The 21,327-nt window shown below is 36.2% G+C and overlaps 1 protein-coding gene across 3 annotated transcripts in view; it reads left to right on the top strand.

The window, feature by feature from the left end:
• The window catches only part of LOC123541575 (dyslexia-associated protein KIAA0319-like protein), a 107,680-nt gene that overhangs the window by 33,168 nt on the left and 53,185 nt on the right, over positions 1-21,327 (top strand). The gene's annotated exons all lie outside the window — the stretch shown is intronic.

Raw genomic sequence — 21,327 nt, 5'->3', positions numbered from 1 at the left:
TGTATAACATATATTTGGTCAAAAGCAGCTCTAGTGTATAACATATATCTGGACAGCTGTTTATAACAGAAATTTAATGCCTGATGCAACTTTAATATTTCAGTGCAATTTTCAGACTTTCATTCGGTGGGCAATATGGGATCCAGTGTATATACATGTAAATAGTGTGAAATGTGTTAAGCATTGCAGACAATCATGAATGACTAATTTGACTATTCAACACGACTGAATACTGAGCTGAAAATGGCATGAAATAATCATGCATCCAACACTTAAATAACTTTTCAATACAGTAACATATATCGATGGTCAAAAGCATCATTTCAGGTTTGTGCAATGGTTCTGCTTACCCAAGATCATATCTGTCATGTTTCAGGATGAATGTTTTTCGTACTGTATACAGACTTGTTGCATTTTACACATTTATTCAAGGCCAAAAGGTCATGGTCAGTTGAGCATCTGTAGCTCAATGCAACTCTTTTTATGCCCCCGAAGGGAGGCATATAGTTTTTTAACCGTCTGTCTGTTGGTCTGTCCGCAATTTTCGTGTCTGGTCCATATCTTTGTCATCCATGGATGGATTTTCAAATAACTTGGCATGAATGTGTACCACAGTAAGACGACGTGTCGCGCGCAAGACCCAGGTCCGTAGCTCAAAGGTCAAGGTCACACTTAGACGTTAAAGGTCATTTTTTCATGATAGTGCATTGATGGGCGTGTCCGGTCCATATCTTTGTCATCCATGGATGGATTTTCAAATAACCTGGCATAAATGTGTTGCACAGTAAGACGACGTGTCGCGCGCAAGACCCAGGTCTGTGGCTCAACGGTCAAGGTCACACTTAGACGTTAAAGGTCATATTTTATGATAGTGCATTGATGGGCGTGTCCGGTCCATATCTTTGTCATTCATGCATGGATTTTAAAATAACTATGCATGAATGTGTGGCACAGTAAGACAACATGTCGCGCGCAAGACCCAGGTCCGTAGGTCAAAGGTCCTAAACTCTAACATCGGCCATAACTATTCATTCAAAGTGCCATCGGGGGCATGTGTCATCCTATGGAGACAGCTCTTGTTTTTCTAGAATTACTCATTTTTGTTTGGTTTAGAAATATTTTGCACAATAACACCAGCAGCTCATAATGATAAATAAACATATAAATTGTGAATAGCCTGCAAATAAGAGATCAATACACCATTTAGTTATAAGGGTCCCATAAAATTGGCAGATATCTGGTTCTTTCATGCTACATAAAAATCTTCAACAAATAGATGTAGTATAAGGTCTGAATTTCTTGGAGTGGAAAATCTTGATGACAAAAGCTTAGTGCTGTAAAATGCTATCATTGATATATCAGACTTTTTTCTCACACTTACATCTAACAGATAAACATTTTAGCCATTAGGAATAATAACAAAAGATGTAATGATGTGTTTAAAACATGTGATTGTAAACAGTCATTTTATTGGTGGGGTTTTGAAGTAAAAACCAGCTTGTAGATCAGGGCTGGCCAGGCTGATGGATGGAATAATGAGTCTCATGTTAAACTTTCTGTTCATTCATTTTTCTCAACAACTACTTATCCAAACTTCAAGAAACTTGGTCAGAATGATCCCCTATTACCCTAGTTGGTCCAAAGTGAGAATGGGGTCACTGGGCCAAAGGTCAAGGTTACAGTTTTTTATTTCTTTAATTTCATTTTCTACCTGTCCATCTTTTTTTCCATTTTCCTTCAATAGTGCTTATTAATTTAGGGGTTATTTATTGTATGCCTTTATTAGAAATTTAACTCATTATCATCTAATTCGGAAAACCCGGCCAAAACGCCATCAGGCGTTAGCTGCTTGTTGATAACTTGTCAATACTACAGATCACATAACAATGTTTACAAATATTCTAGCTCACATAAAGTCTACTGTCAGTGTTCTGCAAACAAAATACCGTTGAAACTCGTTATTCAAACTCACTTATCTCAAAATTCCAGCTACTTAAAGACATTTCCAAGTCCCATCCAGAAAACACGTACACAAAATAGCATTTTAAGTCAAATTTCGGTTTCAGTTGCATTTAGTGCCTAGATTTGAATGTAAAGTCTTTTACAGTATGTGTGAAATGAATTTCAAATCAGTCTTTAGACTGGTGACTGAATTTCTTACTTCTTACTGCTTAGTAGGAGAGCACAGATTTACAGATCTCAAGATCTTGAGTATGGTGGCTTATTATGTCTCCCCCAGGAGACATATTGTTTTTGCCCTGTCCGTCCGTCCGTCCGTACGTCACACTTCATTTCCGAGCAATAACTGGAGAACCATTTGATCTAGAACCTTCGAACTTCATAGAGTTGTAGGACTGCTGGAGTAGACGACCGCTATAGTTTTTGGGGTCACACCGTCAAAGGTCAAGGTCACAGGGGCCTGAACATTGAAAACCATTTCCGATCAATAACTAGAGAACCACTTGACCCAGAATGTTGAAACTTCATAGGATGATTGGTCATGAACAGTAGATGACCCCTATTGATTTTGGGGTCACTCCGTCAAAGGTCAAGGTCACAGGGGCCTGAACATGGAAAACCATTTCCGATCAATAACTAGAGAACCACTTGACCCAGAATGTTGAAACTTCATAGGATGATTGATCATAAAGAGTAGATGACCCCTATTGATTTTGGGGTCACTCCATTAAAGGTCAAGGTCACAGGGGCCTGAACATTGAAAACCATTTCCGGTCAGTAACTTGAGAACCACTTGACCCAGAATGTTGAAACTTAATAGGATGATTGGTCATGCAGAGTAGATGACCCCTAACAATTTTGGGGTCACTCTGTGAAAGGTCAAGGTCACAGGGGCCTGAACATTGAAAACCATTTCCGGTCAGTAACTTGAGAACCACTTGACCCAGAATGATGAAACTTAATAGGATGATTGGTCATGCAGAGTAGATGACCCCTAACGATTTTAGGGTCACTCTGTTAAAGGTCAAGGCCACAGGGGCCTGAACATGGAAAACCATTTCCAATCAATAACTTGAGAACCTCTCAACCCAGAATGTTGAAACTTCATAGGATGATTGTTCATGCAGACTAAATGACCCCTATTGTTTTTGGGGTCACTCCGTTAAAAGTCAAGGTCACAGGGGCCTGAACATTGATAACCAGTTCCGATCAATAACTTGAGAACCACTTGACCCAGAATGTTGAAACTTCATAGGATGATTGAACATGCAGAGTAGATGATCCCTATTGATTTGGGGTCAGTCTATTAAAGGTCAAGGTCACAGTGGCCTGTTCATGTAAAATCATTTTTTGGAAATAACTTGAGAACCACTTGACCTACAATGTTGAAACTTAATAGGATGATTGGACATGCAGAGTAGATGACCCCTATTTATTTGGAGGTCACTTGATCAAAGGTGAAGGTCACAGGGGCCTGAACAGTGACTTGAGAACCACTAGGTCAATAGTGTTGAAATTTAGCGGGATGACTGGACATGCCAAGTAGATGATCCCTATTGCAGCCAACCATCAGTGTCTCTTTGACTTTCGCTCCTGACCCCTATTGACTTATTGCCTATAGGACTTTGCATTGGGGGAGACATGCGCTTTTTTACAAAAGCATTTTCTAGTTAGTACTTTAAACGCACGTTTTTTCGCTGGGTCAAAATTTCACGAACTTGAAATTTTGAGTATGTTCCCGAGGTTTAATATTTGCGAAATTGTAAAATTGTTATCATACTTGAATTTGAATTATGCAAACATGAGGATTGATTGTCGAGAGATGTATATAGCAAAAATTTCTGCTTTTACAGTATGTTTTCCAGGACAGTTTGATAAAAAGACATTGTGTCTGAAATTGTATGTGCTCTGACTGAATTTGGCAGATGCTTGCAGAGAACAGGTTTGTATACTGGTACAGAATCCAGGAATACTGCCATGGTTAGATTACATTTATAACTGAAATAATGTTGAAAAATTGTAACAAATCCACTTATAACCTCACTTGGTTTGAGCCTACATTGGGGTAAAGCAAAGCAGCAGACTTGCCTATTGCTGTCCTCTTATTCCTGATATTATTGAAAGAGAGCTGCGTGGTGTCTTCATTCACCCTAAAAGCCGGAAAGTTGACATACGCTGTAGCTGTTGGAATTTGAAACTTCAATTTTACATACTGTGAAACTGTTCAATTTTTGGGGCAGAAACAGCTATATCTGATGGGAGGTGACTTTATGCATTTAATTTCAATCAGCTTGACAAAACTGTAAAATCCATGAAAATGGATGAGCCTCCGAAATGCTGTTGCTTTAATAGGATCTTGCATAGTTTATAGTAAGCAGTGAGGCTATAAAACAAAGTTATGTTTAAGACTCTTTTTGTCAGACATGCTCAAGGACCATATTTTGTGATTAACTTATGGTTCTCTTCGACTGCTGTTTTAGATGACAATTTATGAGAAACTTCATATTTTGCCGCAGTGGCATGGAAAATCTAATGTTTTTAATAATCAGCGGAAAATTGAAATCAAACAAAACAAAGTCTTAGATCAACAGTGAGGACGGTGATAACAAATAACTAGATTGAGGCAATCAATAAAGAAAATTAGCAAGTGTGACTTTGGGAATATATAGGATTTTCACATGCTATTGTTTCTAGAATTTTGTTGAATTTTCTCTTAGGAGATTTGAAACACGTCAACTTCAGTTATAGAACTACACTTATTGGACTGGGCAGACATCTCACGTGCCACCTCCAGAATAAATTCGGGGGATTTATAACAAAGTGTCACACGTTGGTATCCCAAATTTATCCTGGTGTTAAAATTAATGTATTTGATCGCCTAAGCTACTTGTTCACGGAATGAACAAACAGAACTCAGAATAGCTTGACATAATATGTTTTTGATCATTTAACATCATTTTTAGCTCACCTGAACATTTGTTGAACGTAGGGCTGTAGCGAGTATTGGAGTACTCAGATATCCACGAGTTAAACCAGTCCTGAAAATCACGTACAAATATTCCTAACCTCTGAGACCATTGAATTGTGATGTTTGTGAAGAGTTAACCTAATAACAATTAATTCTTTATAAACCTTGAAACAAATGTATATTGTGTACCATCCAAAATAAACAAAACATAAATAATACATAAATTATGCAAAGCTAGTAGTGTTGTGTTTCTTCAAATGTTTCTTGGATGACCCTCTATTAACTGCATTAAATATGTTAAATCTGTCTTGATATTCTTAAAGAACATGGCTGCTAGGTTGGAGATGATTGAAAACTCTTAAAGTGGAATTTTTCGCATTTTTCAAGTAAAAATCCAGCTGAAATAGAATGTGCATGTAAAAAGGGTGGGGGAAATTATAGCTTTTAATCCAATATACCAAACTCTTCCTTTTACCAATACGAAATAATAAGTTTCCAAATATGACTTTTCTTATTTTGACTGGGGCAGTCTTCTTAAGAAAAGTCAAGAGTTGCTTCCCTTCAACTTCAGTAAGGGAGATCACTGCGTAGAAGATTGAAGAAAATAACTATTATTTCATTAGTCAGATTTCTCTATTTCTAATGCATCCGCTTCAAATACTTATGCAGCATTGTCGTTAATTGAACACATTTAAATGCACAGCATCCGAAAATTGCTTTTATAAAACATTCACCAAAAACACACTATGTGCAGTAGGATGTGCATAATGCCACTTAAAGTATCATTTTCAGAGAAAATGCCAGTCAGTTTTAAAAGTTTTTTCTTGCAGGAATGTTTCTTAGATGACTCGCTACCAAACATGATTAAGAATATAAAAAAATAGTATCCTTACACTGCTGACTATTTTAGGAACTCTGAAAGTTCATGACAGTTTTCACTTAAAATTTTTGGAGAAAACTTTTTGGATGTTTGTCAACCTTTTCTGGATGTCATTTTAATGCTTGTATTGGGCCTTAATAGTATGCTTTCAGAGTGAATTATTGAAATATTAGAGTGGAATATATCAGTGAAAAATGTCAAACATATTTTTCACTGGTAAAAAACTAAAAAATGGTTAAATCTAGTCAAAACATGAAATAGAAAGAAAATTTGTTTGTTGTGCATGTTTGTAAGATCAAAATATCTATCAATTATGAACACCATATCTTTCATTTTCACTTGTGGCCGTGCCACTCATGAAAATTATGCATCTGGTGTTCACCCATGAAAGATATTTCAATCTTACACTGAAACAAACAAATACCCTGTATATAGATATATAATTATGTAATCATTACTGCCAGCTTGTCTCCAGGGAATTTGGCCACCACCATCTTACTCATCAATTTCATTTTTTGCAAAATTGCAGTCCACAGACCAATATGGCAATACTTATATCAGCTGAGAAATAAATTCTTTGCATTTATAACAAATTCCGACACATTTGTCTACCAGGTTGCTAAATTATTCAGTAACAATAATACAAGTTGTCACCTTAGCAAGAACCATTTCGTAAATCATAGTTTTGAGAGAAACTAGAGTGCTCGAGATTTTGAGAGGTGTTCAGTTATATACCTTCATGTACCCTACATACAACATCATCTAGGGTCAGCTGAAGGTCGTCGGAAAATCATGTCTCCATTTTATTGGTGCCTTCACAATTTGTAAGTCCTACGGTCATTCACATTTAGCTTGTGCATGCTTATATGGAAAACCCCTGAAATAGTGAAACTTCACAGGAGTGATATTTTTAAAGCCTATAGTTTTGCAGATCATCAGGAATTGTTTCAATCAGATTAATTTTCTTGGCTGCTTTAAGCTACTTGTCATGATTACTCCTCATATACTATACTTTATAGAAATGATCAGTAGTAAGCCAAGTAAGTTGTGCTTAATGCTTTTTAGCTCATCTGAGCACGAAGTGCTCAAAGGTGAGCTTTTGTGATCGCCCTGTGTCCGTCGTCCATTGTCGTCTGTCGTCAACAATTTGACTGTTAACACTCTAGAGGTCATAATTTTGGCCCAAACTTAATGAAACTTAGTCAGAATGTTACCCTCAATAAAATCTTGGACGAGTTTGATATTGGGTCATCTGGGGTCAAAAACTAGGTCATGAGGTCAAATCAAAGGAAAAGTTTGTTAACACTAGAGGTCACAATTTTGGCCCAGTCTTAATGAAACTTGGTCAGAATGTTACCCTCAATAAAATCTTGGACGAGTTCGACATTGGGTCATCTGGGGTTAAAAATTAGGTCACCAGATCAGATCAAAGGAAAAGCTTGTTAACACTCTAGAGGTCACAATTTGGGCCCAATCTTAATGAAACTTGGTCAGAATGTTACCTTCAATAAAATCTTGGACTAGTTTGATATTGGGTCAACTGGGGTCAAAAACTAGGTCACCAGGTCAAACGAAAGGAAAAACTTGTTAACACTGTAGAGGCCGGATTTATGACTTTATCTTCACGAAACTTGGTCAGAATGTTAATCTTAATGATCTATAGGTCAAGTTCAAATCTGGGTCAGGTTGGGTCAAAAACTAGGTCACTAGGTCAAATCAAAGGAAAAGCTTGTTAACAATCTAGAGGCCACATTTATGACTGTATCTTCATGAAACTTGGTCAGAATGTTAATCTTAATGATCTCAAGGTCCATTTTGAATCTGGGTCATGTAAGATCAAAAACTAGGTCACCAGGTCAAATCAAAGGAAAAGCTAGTTTACACTGTAGAGGCCACATTTATGACCATATCTTAATGAAACTAGGTCTGTTTGTTAATCTTGATTATCTATAGGTCAGGTACAAATCTGGGTCAGATGGGGTCAAAAACTAGGTCACTAGGTCAAATCAAAGGAAAAGCTTGTTATTACTCTAGAGGCCACATTTATGACTGTATCTTCATGAAACTTAGAATGTTAATCTTGATGATCTTTAGGTCAAGTTCGAATCTGGGTCATGTAGGGTCAAATACTAGGTCATCGGGTCAAATTAAAGGAAAAGCTTGTTAATCTTGATTATCTATAGCTCAAGTTGAAATCTGGGTCAGATGGGGTCCACATTTATGACCATATCTTAATGAATCTTGGTCTGAATGTTAATCTTGATGATCTTTAGGTCAATAGGTCAGGTGAGCGATACAGGGCCTTCATGGCCCTCTTGTTTAAAATGAGTTATTATAGTACAAAGTATATGAGGGCTGTATTGGTGTCACACATGCCTGTCTGTTTGTCTGTCTGTAATTTGTGTCCCTGCCATGTCTTCTTAACGGCTGGGAAAATTTTCATAAAACTTCAATTATTATCCTTTATCAAACGCATGTCTCTAGGTCAAAGGGCAAGGTCACACGCACACGTCAAATGTCAGATAGCTTAACTTGTCCGCTCCATGTTGTCTAAACAGCTTGGAAGATTTTCATAAAACCAGCCTCACTCCTTTGCCTTATTAAAATGAAGTGCAGAGTGCAGGGGTCACACTGGGAATTTTTTTCTCTGAGCCACTGCTTTTTCCTAAGATATAATTATGAGGCCAACATCGGCGAAGCGCATAGCATTGACGTTCTTGTAGGACTACATTATATGTACCAAAGTACTCATACTACTCAAGAAATTAATGTATACATATATATAGTTATTACATATTTCAAAGTAACCCTTTAAAAAGCTTTTTAGAAAATCAATTTGTGTTAATTTCTAAAATTATCATTTTTATAAACATCTGCCATTTAATAAAAAAAATTCTGAAAATCACATTTAAAATAAAGATGTTAAAAAAGAAAAAAAAAATTGTTTAAAAAAAAAAATGTCTTATTTTGCACATTGCCTGTAAGTGGGTGGGGTTCGATGCCTTCACATGTTTTATTCTCGAAAATTACTTCAAAATAAGAGCTCCTTTTGCAATATTTGTCATATTTTTCTTAAATGTAGACTTTTTATTGGCTTTTAATTAAGATTGCACTAAAAAATCTCGTCAGAAATGACAGAAATATCCGAAAATCACGGTCGTGAAAACGGGTGACAAATTCGGAAAACGTAAATTAGAATTAAATATTTGATAAAATACCTATGTTTTATTGCTTTTCTATCATCATAGCTATTCAATACTTACAATATCTGCTTGTCTAAAGCATTTTTATTTGTTTTTGCCCAAACTAACCCTCGGCAATCATAGAAAATTTGTCTAACGGCCGACTGCTCATAAAATCGTATCAAGTGCACAAAATGAAGATTATAATTATCCAGTTTGTTATTCAATAATCTAATTGTCACCAATTAACTGCCTGATCAAATAAAAAATTTGCAAATTGGATCCCTCCCTTTCAATAACGGATGTTGTGTCTACACAGATTATCGATTTTTCACACCTTTTGGTTCGTAAAACTGGCAATATTCGTAGTTTTGCAGACAGACATAGCTTCGGGCCATTTTCGCCAATTAGAAAATTTCAGAGCCACATTTAATTTTTTGTCGCAAATGGCTCAAGTGGCGATCGACAGCGTGACCCCTGCAGAGTGCACAACAGATCACTGGGTCCAAGGTCAAGGTCACACTTTTAGGTATAAAGTCATATAGTTTAATTTTTTGTAATTTGGCGATGTTTGTTTTCATAACCTTTAAGTTGCTTGTTTGAGCAAATCATTGCAGTACTGGACTTCCATATTGTATCTTCACGAAAATGTTAGTTGTATAAATAGATGGGAAATATTTGCAGATTTAAAGATATACAAAAGTTAATGCCAGATATTTCCAGTTAATCATGATGTATTAATCAGCCAGCCAAGGTTACAGCACAATATGGCTGCCTGAGGCAGGTTGGTGCTCAACACAAGCTTAGGTTTAAACACACTGTCAGTTTGGGAAGTAGCTGACTGGCTGCTTAAGGCAAGTGACTGTTTGATACAGGTGGCTGGTAGGGAAGGTTTAACTGTACTCACCATGGAATCTTTGCATTGACATGTTGTGTCAGGCCACCACAGCAAAATTGTGATTTTATTTGAACATTAAATAATAATCAAAGTTGATTGTATACAAAGCTAATCAGGTTTACAAAAAACTTTCATGCAAGAATATTTATATTTAATCATGTTTTTCACTGATATTTGGCTCCTTCGATTCTTATACATTGTTAAATACCAATAAAGTATAAATTAATTGAATTAGATAGTAAATTTGTGCTATATTGACCCATACAAGAACTGAATTACAGGTTGCTATTAACTTTCAATGCAGACAATACATTTGACTAAATTATGAAATTAAATTAGCTGGCAGGGTTTGAACAAAATTGAGCAGTTATTTTGGCAAAATAAGAAATTGAAATATGAAATTTAATGGAGTTGTTCTATTGTAATGTTAAGAGTAAGTTTGAAGCGGAATCCCCTTAAGGAATGGCTAGACCAGAGGGTACTTGTTTCTGGCCTGATGTTTGCCCAAAGCAGAACAAATGCAAGTAATTTGTAACATTATTTGTTGACTGGTTGTATAAATAGAGGATATTGTAGATTGAAATATCTTTCACAGTGAACACCAGATGCAATATTTTCACAAGTGATATAGTCATGAGTGAACATGTAAGATATGGTGTTCATGAGTGAAAGATATTTTGATCTTACATACATGTAAAATAAACAAATTTTCTTTTTATTTCATATTTTGACAAAATATAACCATTTTATAGTTTCTTACCAGTGAAAAATGTATTTGATTTTTTTTTTCTCTTTGAAAATACCATATAATAATAATAATAATATTAATAAAGTCTTTATTTAATGAGGCAACATATTTGGGCAAGCCCAATCTTCCATATGAGCCTCACAACAATTTACATACAATATTTACAACAAATTATCAAAAAAAAAAACAACAACAAAAAACACATTTAATTCACAGTACAAAGATATTTATACAGAAACAATTAAACATTAACACTTTTATTTAGCAGTGTTAATTCCAACCAGAGAACTTCCAGCATATATACCTTCTTTTAAATTCTTCTAATGTATTTACACAACGGATATCAATAGGAATGTCATTCCAAAGTTTAGAACCCGAGTACGAAAGAGTTCTGTATTGTCAACATATTGAAATTTGCTTTTTAAATAATCTGGACATTGTGGGTATTCTATTTGCAAGGATTTGAATACTGCTGTTGCTTTTTTATATGCTACACGTTCTGGAAAAGTCATCTAGCAAAGTTGTTTGAAGAGTTCTTCTGAAGGTGCATCATATGGCTTATCTAGTATTATTCTAGCTGCTCTTTTTTGAAATTTAATCCAACTGTTCTGAAGTTGTGAATTACAATTTCCCCAAATGATATTGCAATAGTCTAAGTGTGGCAAAATATAAGCATTGTAGAACAATTTTCTTGTATGTAAATTTAGGCAAGATTTGATTCTTAACAACAGATATAATTGAGAATTACATTTTTTAAGGATTTTATTAACTTGTTTTTTCCAGCTTAGATTTTGATCGACTTCTACTCCTAAAAGTTTATATATATTCACTCTAATATTTTGGTATAACTCAGTCTCAGAAAAACATGTAATAAAGAAAGGGTGTCAATTTCTAGTAACAACAGAAACTTAGAGATCCGTGACAAACAAATAGGACCAAAATGTTAATACAATAAGCATCAGATTCCGAGATGTTGGAATTTAGAATATTACATTTTACTGTACGATTCATTGCTCTGAGTCCAAATGAGCAAAGTGAATTCATAATCTGAAGCTTTACTCAGTTAAAACTTTAGGACTTTAATTATATATAATAACGACAATATAGTGGTGTTGTTCAAAATGTAGGCATCTTGAATACTCAGCCTCAGTATTGATGCCAGGAGAGTCTCTAGCTGGGGTCACCGTTCAGAGAAGAAGGTGGCATATATCATTACATAAGCTTTGATACAGACTTGTCATATTTTTTAACCTTTGAAGAACATTCCATGATATTTATTTATTAGGCAAATAACAATTAAACATGCCTCATACAGACATTGACAAAACTCTCTTAGATGGCCGTAAATTACCTGTAACATGTTGCTTCAAAACACAACAGCTGTGAAAATATCAATATAAACACACAATACTGTCTCCTGACAAATCCAACTAGTTAATATGTTAGGTTATGACTAAGTGTCTCAAAGATTGACAGAATAAATTGAAAAATATAAACCAAAAATTGTGAAAATGGAAATGTTTAAAATGGTTTTAGCTCTTTTGTTAATGTCTACAGGTAAGGAATTGTGAAAAATGAAAATGTTTAAACTTGTTTTTGTTCTGTTGTGAATACCTGCCGGAAAAGCATTGTAAAAATTGAAATGTTTGAACCTGTCTTTTATTAGCTCACCTGTCACAAAGTGACAAGGTGAGCTTTTGTGATCGCGTAGCGTCCGTCCGTTCGTAAACTTTTGCTTGTGACCACTCTAGAGGTCACATTTTTCATGGGATCTTTATGAAAGTTGGTCAGAATGTTCATTTTGATGATATCTAGGTCAGGTTTGAAACTGGGACACGTGCCTTCCAAAACTAGATCAGTAGGTCTAAAAATAGAAAAACCTTGTGACCTCTCTGGAGGCGATATTTTTCAATGGATCTTCATGAAAGTTAGAATGTTCACCTTGATGATATCTAGGTCAGGTTGGAAACTGGGTCACGTGCCGACAAAACTAGGTCAGTAGGTCATATAATAGAAAAACCTTGCAACCTCTCTAGAGGCCTTATTTTTCAATGGATCTTAATGAAAATTGGTCAGAAATTTTATCTTGATGATATCTAGGTCAAGTTCAAAACTAGGTCACATGAGCTCAAAAACTAGGTCACTATGCCAAATAATAGAAAAAACGACGTCATAATCAGTTCAAAACTGGGTCATTTGGGGACAGGTGAGCGATTCAGGACCATCATGGTCCTCTTGTTTAATGAGTTGTAGTAATGGAAGTGGTAAGGCATTGTAATATAGAAATATTTAGACTGGTTTTTGCTCCCATGTTAAGTTGTTCTAGGATATTAAGTTTGTACAAAAGTTATTCCAGAATTGTATTGTAGTAAGGTGCCAGACTGTTTCATAAAAGCAAATAGATGTTTCCAGAGATTATGCATGTTTTATTCATCTGAAGAGATTGTTGTCTGTCTCTGCTAATGAATGATACAAAACCTTAATACAACTGTCTGTTATACACTATCATTCTTAAAGGGACATGCCTAACGTGAAGAGCAGAACTTCAAAAAATTTCCATAGATAGCAATTGATATTAGATATTAGAAAGTGTAAAGTAGTATTGTTTAGATACATATTTTAAAGGTATCCAATGCCCATTTTTAGCTCATCTGATTTTTGAAAAAAAATGATGAGTTATTGTCATCACTTGAGCGGTTGTCGGCGTCAGCGTCTGCGTCGGCGTTGCCTGGTTAAGTTTTATGTTTAGGTCAGCTTTTTAGCTCACCTGAGCATAAAGTGCTCAGGGTGAGGTATTGTGATCGCTCACCGTCCGGCGTCCGTCCGTCCGTCCGTCCGTCCGTCCGTCCGTCCGTCCGTCCGTCCGTCGTCCGTCCACACTTTCCTTTAAACAACATCTCCTCCTAAACCAACAGGCCAATTTTGATGAAACTTCACAGGGATGTTCCTTGGATGGCCCCCTTTCAAAATTGTTCAAAGAATTGAATTCCATGCAGAACACTGGTTGCCATGGCAACCGAAAGGAAAAACTTTAAAAATCTTCTTCTCAAAAACCAGAAGCCCTAGAGCTTAGATATTTGGTCTGAAGCATTGCCTAGTGGACCTCTACCAAATTTGTTCAAATCATGACCCCGGGGTCAAAATTGACCCCGCCCCAGGGGTCACTTGATTTTACATAAGAAAATCTTAAAAAATCTTCTTCTCAAAAACCAGAAGCCTTAGAGCTTAGATATTTGACATGTAGCATTGCCTAGTGGACCTCTACTAAAATTGTTCAAATCATGACCCTGGGGTCAAAATTGACCACGCCCCAGGGGTCACTTGATTTTACATAGGAAAATCTTCAAAAAATTTCTAAAAATAAACCAGAAGGCCTAGAGCTTAGATATTTCAAATGTAGCATTGCCTAGTGGACCTCTACAAAATTTGTTCAAATCATGGCCCCTGGGGTCAGAATTGACCCCGCCCCAGGGGTCACTTGATTTTACATAGGAAAATATTTAAAAAATCTTCTTCTCAAAAACCAGAAGCCCTAGAGCTTAGATATTTGACATGTAGCATTGCCTAGTGGACCTCTACTAAAGTTGTTCAAATTATGACCCGGGGGTCAAAATTGACCCCGCCCTAGGGGTCACTTGACTTTACATAGGAAAATCTTCAAAAGTTTTCTAAAAATAAACCAGAAGGCCTAGAGCTTAGATATTTCACATGTAGCATTACCTAGTGGACCTCTACAAAATTTGTTCATATCATGACCCCCTGGGTCAAAATTGACCCCCCCAGGGGTCACTTGATTTTACATAGGAAAATCTTCAAAAATTTTCTAAAAATAAACCAGAAGGCCTAGAGACTAGATATTTGACATGTAGCATTGCCTAGTGGACCTCTACAAAAAATTTTCAAACCTTGTCCCCCGGGGTCAGAATTGACTCCGCCCCTAGGGGTCACTTGATTTTACATAGGAAAATCTTAAAAAAAAATTCTAAAAATAAACCAGAAGGGCTAGAGCTTAGATATTTGACATGTAGCATTGCCTATTAGACTTTTACAAAGTTTATTCAAATCATGACCCCTGGGGTCAAATTGACCCTGCCCCATGGGGTTACTTGATTGTACATAGAAAAATCTTCAAAACTTTCTAAAAATAAACCAGAAGAGCTTAGATATTTGACATGTAGCATTGCCTAGTGGACCTCTACAAAAAGTTTTCAAATCTTGTTTTTAAAGTTACTTAAAGAAAATTTCAACTATATTTTCTCATAATTCTTTTGATTGATTTCTATTATGATCTTTTGACCTTGAAGGCTTGTCCTTAAGTGCAATGATAACAGGTGAGCGATATAGGGCCATCATGGCCCTCTTGTTTCCTAAACTATCAAAGCTATTGCTTTGAAACTTGGAATACTTGTTCACCATCATAAGCTGACCCTGTATAGCAAGAAACATAACTCCATCTTGCTTTTTGCAAGATTTATGGCCCCTTTTGTACTTAGAAAATATCAGATTTCTTGGTTAAGTTTTATGTTTAGGTCAACTTTTCTCCTAAACTATCAAAGCTATTGCTTTGAAACTTGGAATACTTGTTCACCATCATAAGCAGACCCTGTACATCAAGAACCATAACTCCATCTTGCTTTTTGCAAGAATTATTGCCCCTTTTGGACTTAGAAAATCAGTTTTCTTGGTTAAGTTTTATGTTTAGGTCAGCTTTTATCCTAAACTATCAAAGCTGTTGCTTTGAAACTTGCAACACTTGTTCACCATCATAAGCTGACCCTGTACAGCAAGAAACATAACTCCATCCTGCTTTTTGCAAGATTTATGGCCCCTTTTGGACTTAGAAAATATCAGATTTCTTGGTTAAGTTTTATGTTTAGGTCAACTTTTTCTCTTAAACTATCAAAGCTATTGCTTTGAAACTTGCAACACTTGTTTACCATCATAAGCTGACCCTGTATAGCAAGCAACATAACTCCATCCTGCTTTTTGCAATAATTATTGCCCCTTTTGGACTTAGAAAATCATTTTCTTGGTTGAGTATTATGTTTAAGTCGACTTTTCTCATAAACTATCAAAGCTATTGCTTTAAAACTTGCAACAGTTTTTCACCATCATAAGTGGACACTGTACATCAAGAAACATAATTCTATCCTGCTTTTTGCAAGAATGATGGCCCTTTTTAGACTTAGAAAATCGTGGGTAGGACAATATTTCTATTACACAAAAAAAATCAGATGAGCGTCAGCACCCGCAAGGCGGTGCTCTTGTTATATGCCCGTCTGAAAGATGGGAACGCCCCTGGCCGGCCGGCATCATCCACAAACTTTGTCCGGAGCATTTCTTCGTCATGCATGGAGGGATTTTGATGTAACTTGGCACAAATGTTCACCACTATGAGGCGCCCATGTTTTTAAAGTTATTGCCCTTTGTTTTACTATAAATAGCTTATATTTTAACTTTTTTATTACTGGCTGTAGGGAAAAATCGAGACCACTTTTCTATGGTACAACATGCATGTTACATCAAATTTTTAGGTGTATTTTGACTTCTCTCTACCTGGTAAGGACTTTTTTAGCGGACATAGTTATTATATAGATTTTTTTTTAGGATTGACTTCCCTTTGTTGTTGCATATGCAAATACAGGTGCTAGCGTGAAGAAGTTAGCTATGACGGGCATATATTGTGACATTCTGGCACTCTTGTTTTCAGTAATATATTTCATGTCAAATATTTTCTTCAAATGTTACGAAATTCCTAATCACATGTACTTATCTACTATTAAAAATGTATAAATGAATTGTATATGTAGAGTTACATTCATAATTGAATATTAGTAACAGTTGTTTGTAAATACAGTATGTGTAATTCTTTGCTGCATACCGTAAAACGGGTTAATTCTGCGGGTTTTTATTTCTACTTATTCTGCGGGTCGAGATTGTCACGCAGAAATAAATTACGCACATTTAAACCAGCAGCAGATTTTTTGATGCAGAAATATTCTTTGATATTTCCCTTATTATAATGACCCGTTATCTTTATCTCCGGAGTTTCTCATCTGCTGTCAAGTTATTCACACCATATCGGTTGTGGTTGATGGCTTTTGTTTTTGTATCGATCTATTGTCCACGAATGAATGGTTACCGTTTCGGGTGTGTAATCTTTACAAGTGAATATCACAAAACACGCTTGGTTTATGAAAAGTTTGACAAACATTATACAAATAGATACATAATAATAGATAATGCCACCAAGACATAACTGACGAGAACGATATGTATTTTGGTGGTTGATTTTGACGTAATAAATGCGGTAGCCATTTCTGATGCGCAGAATTTACTTCTGGTTTATGCAAACCGCAAAAATTAATTCCTGCTTTTCTCGAAGGTCGCAGAAATAAAAAACGCAGAAATAAAGAAGGCCCATTTTAGGACAAAAAAACGCAGAATTTTTTGCCCGCAGAATTAACCAGCTATATGGTATGTGTCAGTCAAGCAAAATGTTACATCCAGTTAATTGTTGGTTGTAAAGGTAATTTTAAAATGCAGTTTGAAGTGTATCAGTATTTAATTAACTGGTGAAAAATTGACCGATGTGTTAAAGTAAGAGCAAAATTTTAACTAGAAATTAACATTTCAAAGTCTTGTCTTATTGATGAATATTGGCCCTACTACCAAAGGCTTCATGTTTGTGTGATGTTAGTTCTGAAATATTCATGGTTCAAAATTTTAATGTCTTGTTTGACAGCTAAAATGACAGTCATAGCTTAAGTATGACAAAGTTGAAATTCTTGAAAATAATTATCATTCTCCAGCTTTAAGAAGTTTTCCCAATGGATGTAATTTTAGCACATTTTGCAAGCTTTGAAAAATAACCTCTTTGCCTGGATAACATTAAATGAGCCGTGCCATGGGAAAACCAACATAGTGGGTTTGCGACCAGCATGGATCCAGACCAGCCTGCGCATCCGCGCAGTCTGGTCAGGATCCATGCTGTTTGCTTTTAAAGCCTACTGCAATTAGAGAAACCGTTAGCGAACAGCATGGATCCTGACCAGACTGTGCGGATGCGCAGGCTGGTCTGGATCCATGCTGGTCGCACACCCACTATGTTGGTTTTCCCATGGCACGGCTCAAATGTCCCATTATGTTTCCTCTAAAGTTTGTTTGAAAAATGTGTTTTTGACATTGTTTGAATATGGGTATTTTCTAAGGTTTTTGCAAAGTATCACTGTAAAAAAAATACAGATAAAGAAAATTGGTATCAAATATGGGTTGACATGAATTTTCTGTAGCAGTTCCTACTTCTTGTATTTCTAATGTCACAAGTATAATCTATTAAGTCTGTGTAAATGTTCAGTGTTTCCACCCATACTGAATTAATAGCTTTAGAGCATGTTACTTACAGTGAAGCATCAGTATTGAAATAGTGGTCCCATCCTTTAATTCAGAATACAATTGCATGGTGCGAAGAAAGTTTTCAAATGACTTTGGGCTTTCTTTCAAATCACTTGTCCCTTAGCCATGTTTGTTTTAGCTGAGCATGCGTTGTCTTACAAGGGAGCCATCCAGCCTATTTGAGAATGGTCTTGGGTTCTACCCTTGTTTTTCTTCATCAGTAGAAGTTAGAAAACTGCCATATGGTCTGTATCATGTTGGTTGGCTCAAACAGACTCGATGGACCTCTGGGACATAAGATCACTGACTTTGAATCAGTTGCCTCTCTCCAATGTAGGTTTGAAACCTCACTTAGGGTATAGAGTTCTTCTTATTAGAAGGCTATCCAGCTGGCACACCGAAGGTCCTTAGTTCTACCCAGGTGCCTCCCCATGCCTGGAGGGGCCACAGGGGTCTTCTTCTACCAACAAAAGCTGAAAAAGACTTATGTTGATATAACTCTTAACCCAATAAAAAATAGAGTTTTGATACAATATCAGTCCAACCAAATCTGCTATTATTTTCCTCGGTTGCATTCTATGCTTCCAAGAAATTTTATTTTGTAGATTCTATTAAAAACCTAGAAGAAGTGACAAATGTCTTATGAAGTTCTGTGTAGTTATTATGTCTCCCCCAGGAAACATATTGTTTTTGCCCTGTCCGTCCGTCCGTCCGTACGTCACACTTCATTTCCGAGCAATAACTGGAGAACCATTTGACCTAGAACCTTCAAACTTTATAGGGTTGTAGGCTGCTGGAGTAGACGACCCCTATTGTTTTTGGGGTCACTCTGTCAAAGGTCAAGGTCACAGTGGCCTGAACATGGAAAACCATTTCTGATCAATAACTAGAGAACCACTTGACCCAGAATGTTGAAACTTCATAGGATGATTGTACATGCAAAGTAGATGACCCCTATCGATTTTGGGGTCACCTCATTAAAGGTCAAGGTCACAGGGGCCTGAACATTGAAAACCATTTCCGGTCACAGGCCTCGATCTTGACGGTAGCCCGGTAGCCCGAGGCTACCAGTTTTTCAGACGGACTACCGAATTTCCCAAGATGGGTAGTCCGTCGGGCTACTCAGTTTTCAAACATGTTAATAATAAAAGCGTTAAATTTCACCGATTTATCTGATGTTTCCTTTTAAATGACAACGATATTTTCGGTCCGCATAACACCGGTCGGCCATTTTTCCGAAATTTAAATACCTTAATTTTCACAATAATTACAAAAAGAACTTCATGAATCTGAAATGTACATCCTAAATACTGGCTTTCGTATATTTATGCATAAATTGATGACTTCAGATTTGCAATATATAAAGTAACTTTACAAAATTCAGAAATTACATCACTAAAAATTACTTGGATTGACTGGAATTTACCTGCGAATCGTAAAGATATCAAAACGTCATGCCAGTAATTTTCCATTCCACGAGCACGTGCGACCTATCGTATCGCCGTTACTTAAATGTTTATCGACACGTACACAAAAAACGCTTGTAGTGCATTCATTTTTTAATATAATCGCTTCAAATTTTCAGCACCGCTTTAGAAATAATAGTTTGAATTCTATAACGATTTTAATAAGATGTCGACAGAAATGTAGGCAAAATTCTATAAAAACGATCGAAGTTTCATACAATTATTTGTAAAATTTCAAACAGGGCGATCTTAATTATTTATTTATTTCTAAAAGTAAACAAATAATACATACTATAGTCATAAAATTCAGACTTTTGACAAGAAAGAACAAAAAACAGAATTAAAAAATCTTAAATAATGAAAAAGCGGCAGCAATTTAAATACATCAAGTAAAACGATTTTTGGCAATCAGATTTCTGCAAGTGCGGATGAATAAGGTTACGGGACCTCGTGAACGTAAATAAAAACAATGATTGTTTTAAAATAAAGCAGTATGATGTCGCTGTGGTTTTTAATAAGTTTAATAAGTAAATGAATCTTTGTACATGTCTTTTTTGACTCGACACTATGTCAGATATTCTTTTCAAACAATAATGTAAATTCCTTGAGGGCAAATAGGTCACAGAGGTAGGATATCTACTATTATCGTTTGACACATTTACCTGTCAGTTTATACGGGATATTGCGCATTCGCTTTAAAAAAAATTAAAGAAGATACTTTTTTACTGATTTCTTCTCAGCAATTTAAAGAACCGAGGCCGTACGATCAGACAGTGATGTGTCACATGGCGCGAAAAGATGACGTAATGCCATGACAATCTCGGGCAACTAAACCCCTTTGATCTCCACTTTAGATGCCATGATACCGACACACTTCTTTTAGCTCTTTGAGGGGGTTTTAATTGATGATGAAAACAAGGCCAATTACTTGTTTATCAACAGAATAATTACCGGTAATTGTTAATGTTTTTTTTTTCGCTTTGAACACGGGTGGGTTGATGATGATTATTGTGTCCACGTCGCCCCGGACTGTGATAATAGGCTACATTTACTTGTTCATAATGCAACGAAAAAACAAATACCGACCTACCGACCCTACTTTTTTTTGGCCATGCCACCAGAAACACAACATTTTTTGGGGGGTTGGGTGCAGGGGTGGGGTAGGGGGCTAACCAGGCTGATCCATTATTGCAGTTAAATTTGAACAGCTACACTATATTTTAAAGGCCCTGGCTAAAAAAGTAAGTTTTAGAAGGGTAGTGCAAATTTGAACCCCACGCCTGGCATATAACTAGATACTGGTATAGGTCTTACTTTTTTTCTACAGTTTTCTCCCATAATTTCTGTCTGCTAGTTACTTGAATATTGTAACATGGTTATCCACTTACGTTGGCTTAGCCTGCCCATGGATAGGGTGGGTAGGTTTGTTGCCTACCATTTAAATAACTGAATGTTGAATCAAGCATAAACTAAAATACATCATATTTATAAACAAAATGATTCCGGGCAATTAAAAATGTTTTCTGGCAAATGGTTTTCTTAACTTACTTGCCCGAAAGGACAATTGCTGAAAAAAAATTAAGGTGAAGACTGTAATATATTTTTCTCTTTTCCAAAACGGGACTACCAGAAACCTGGTCGGGCTACTTGATTTCACAAGTTGGTAGCCCTGCTGGCTACCAGCAAAAGTAGGTTAAGATCAAGGCCTGGGTCAGTAACTTGAGAACCACTTGACCCAGAATGATGAAACTTCATAGGATGATTGGTCATGCAGAGTAGATGACCCCTATTGTTTTTGGGGTCACTCCGTTAAAGGTCAATGTCACGGGCC

The sequence above is a fragment of the Mercenaria mercenaria genome, chromosome 16, assembly GCF_021730395.1.
Source record: "Mercenaria mercenaria strain notata chromosome 16, MADL_Memer_1, whole genome shotgun sequence".
Classification (NCBI taxonomy): Eukaryota; Metazoa; Mollusca; class Bivalvia; order Venerida; family Veneridae; genus Mercenaria; species Mercenaria mercenaria.
This window is presented reverse-complemented; position numbering and strand designations above follow the sequence as displayed.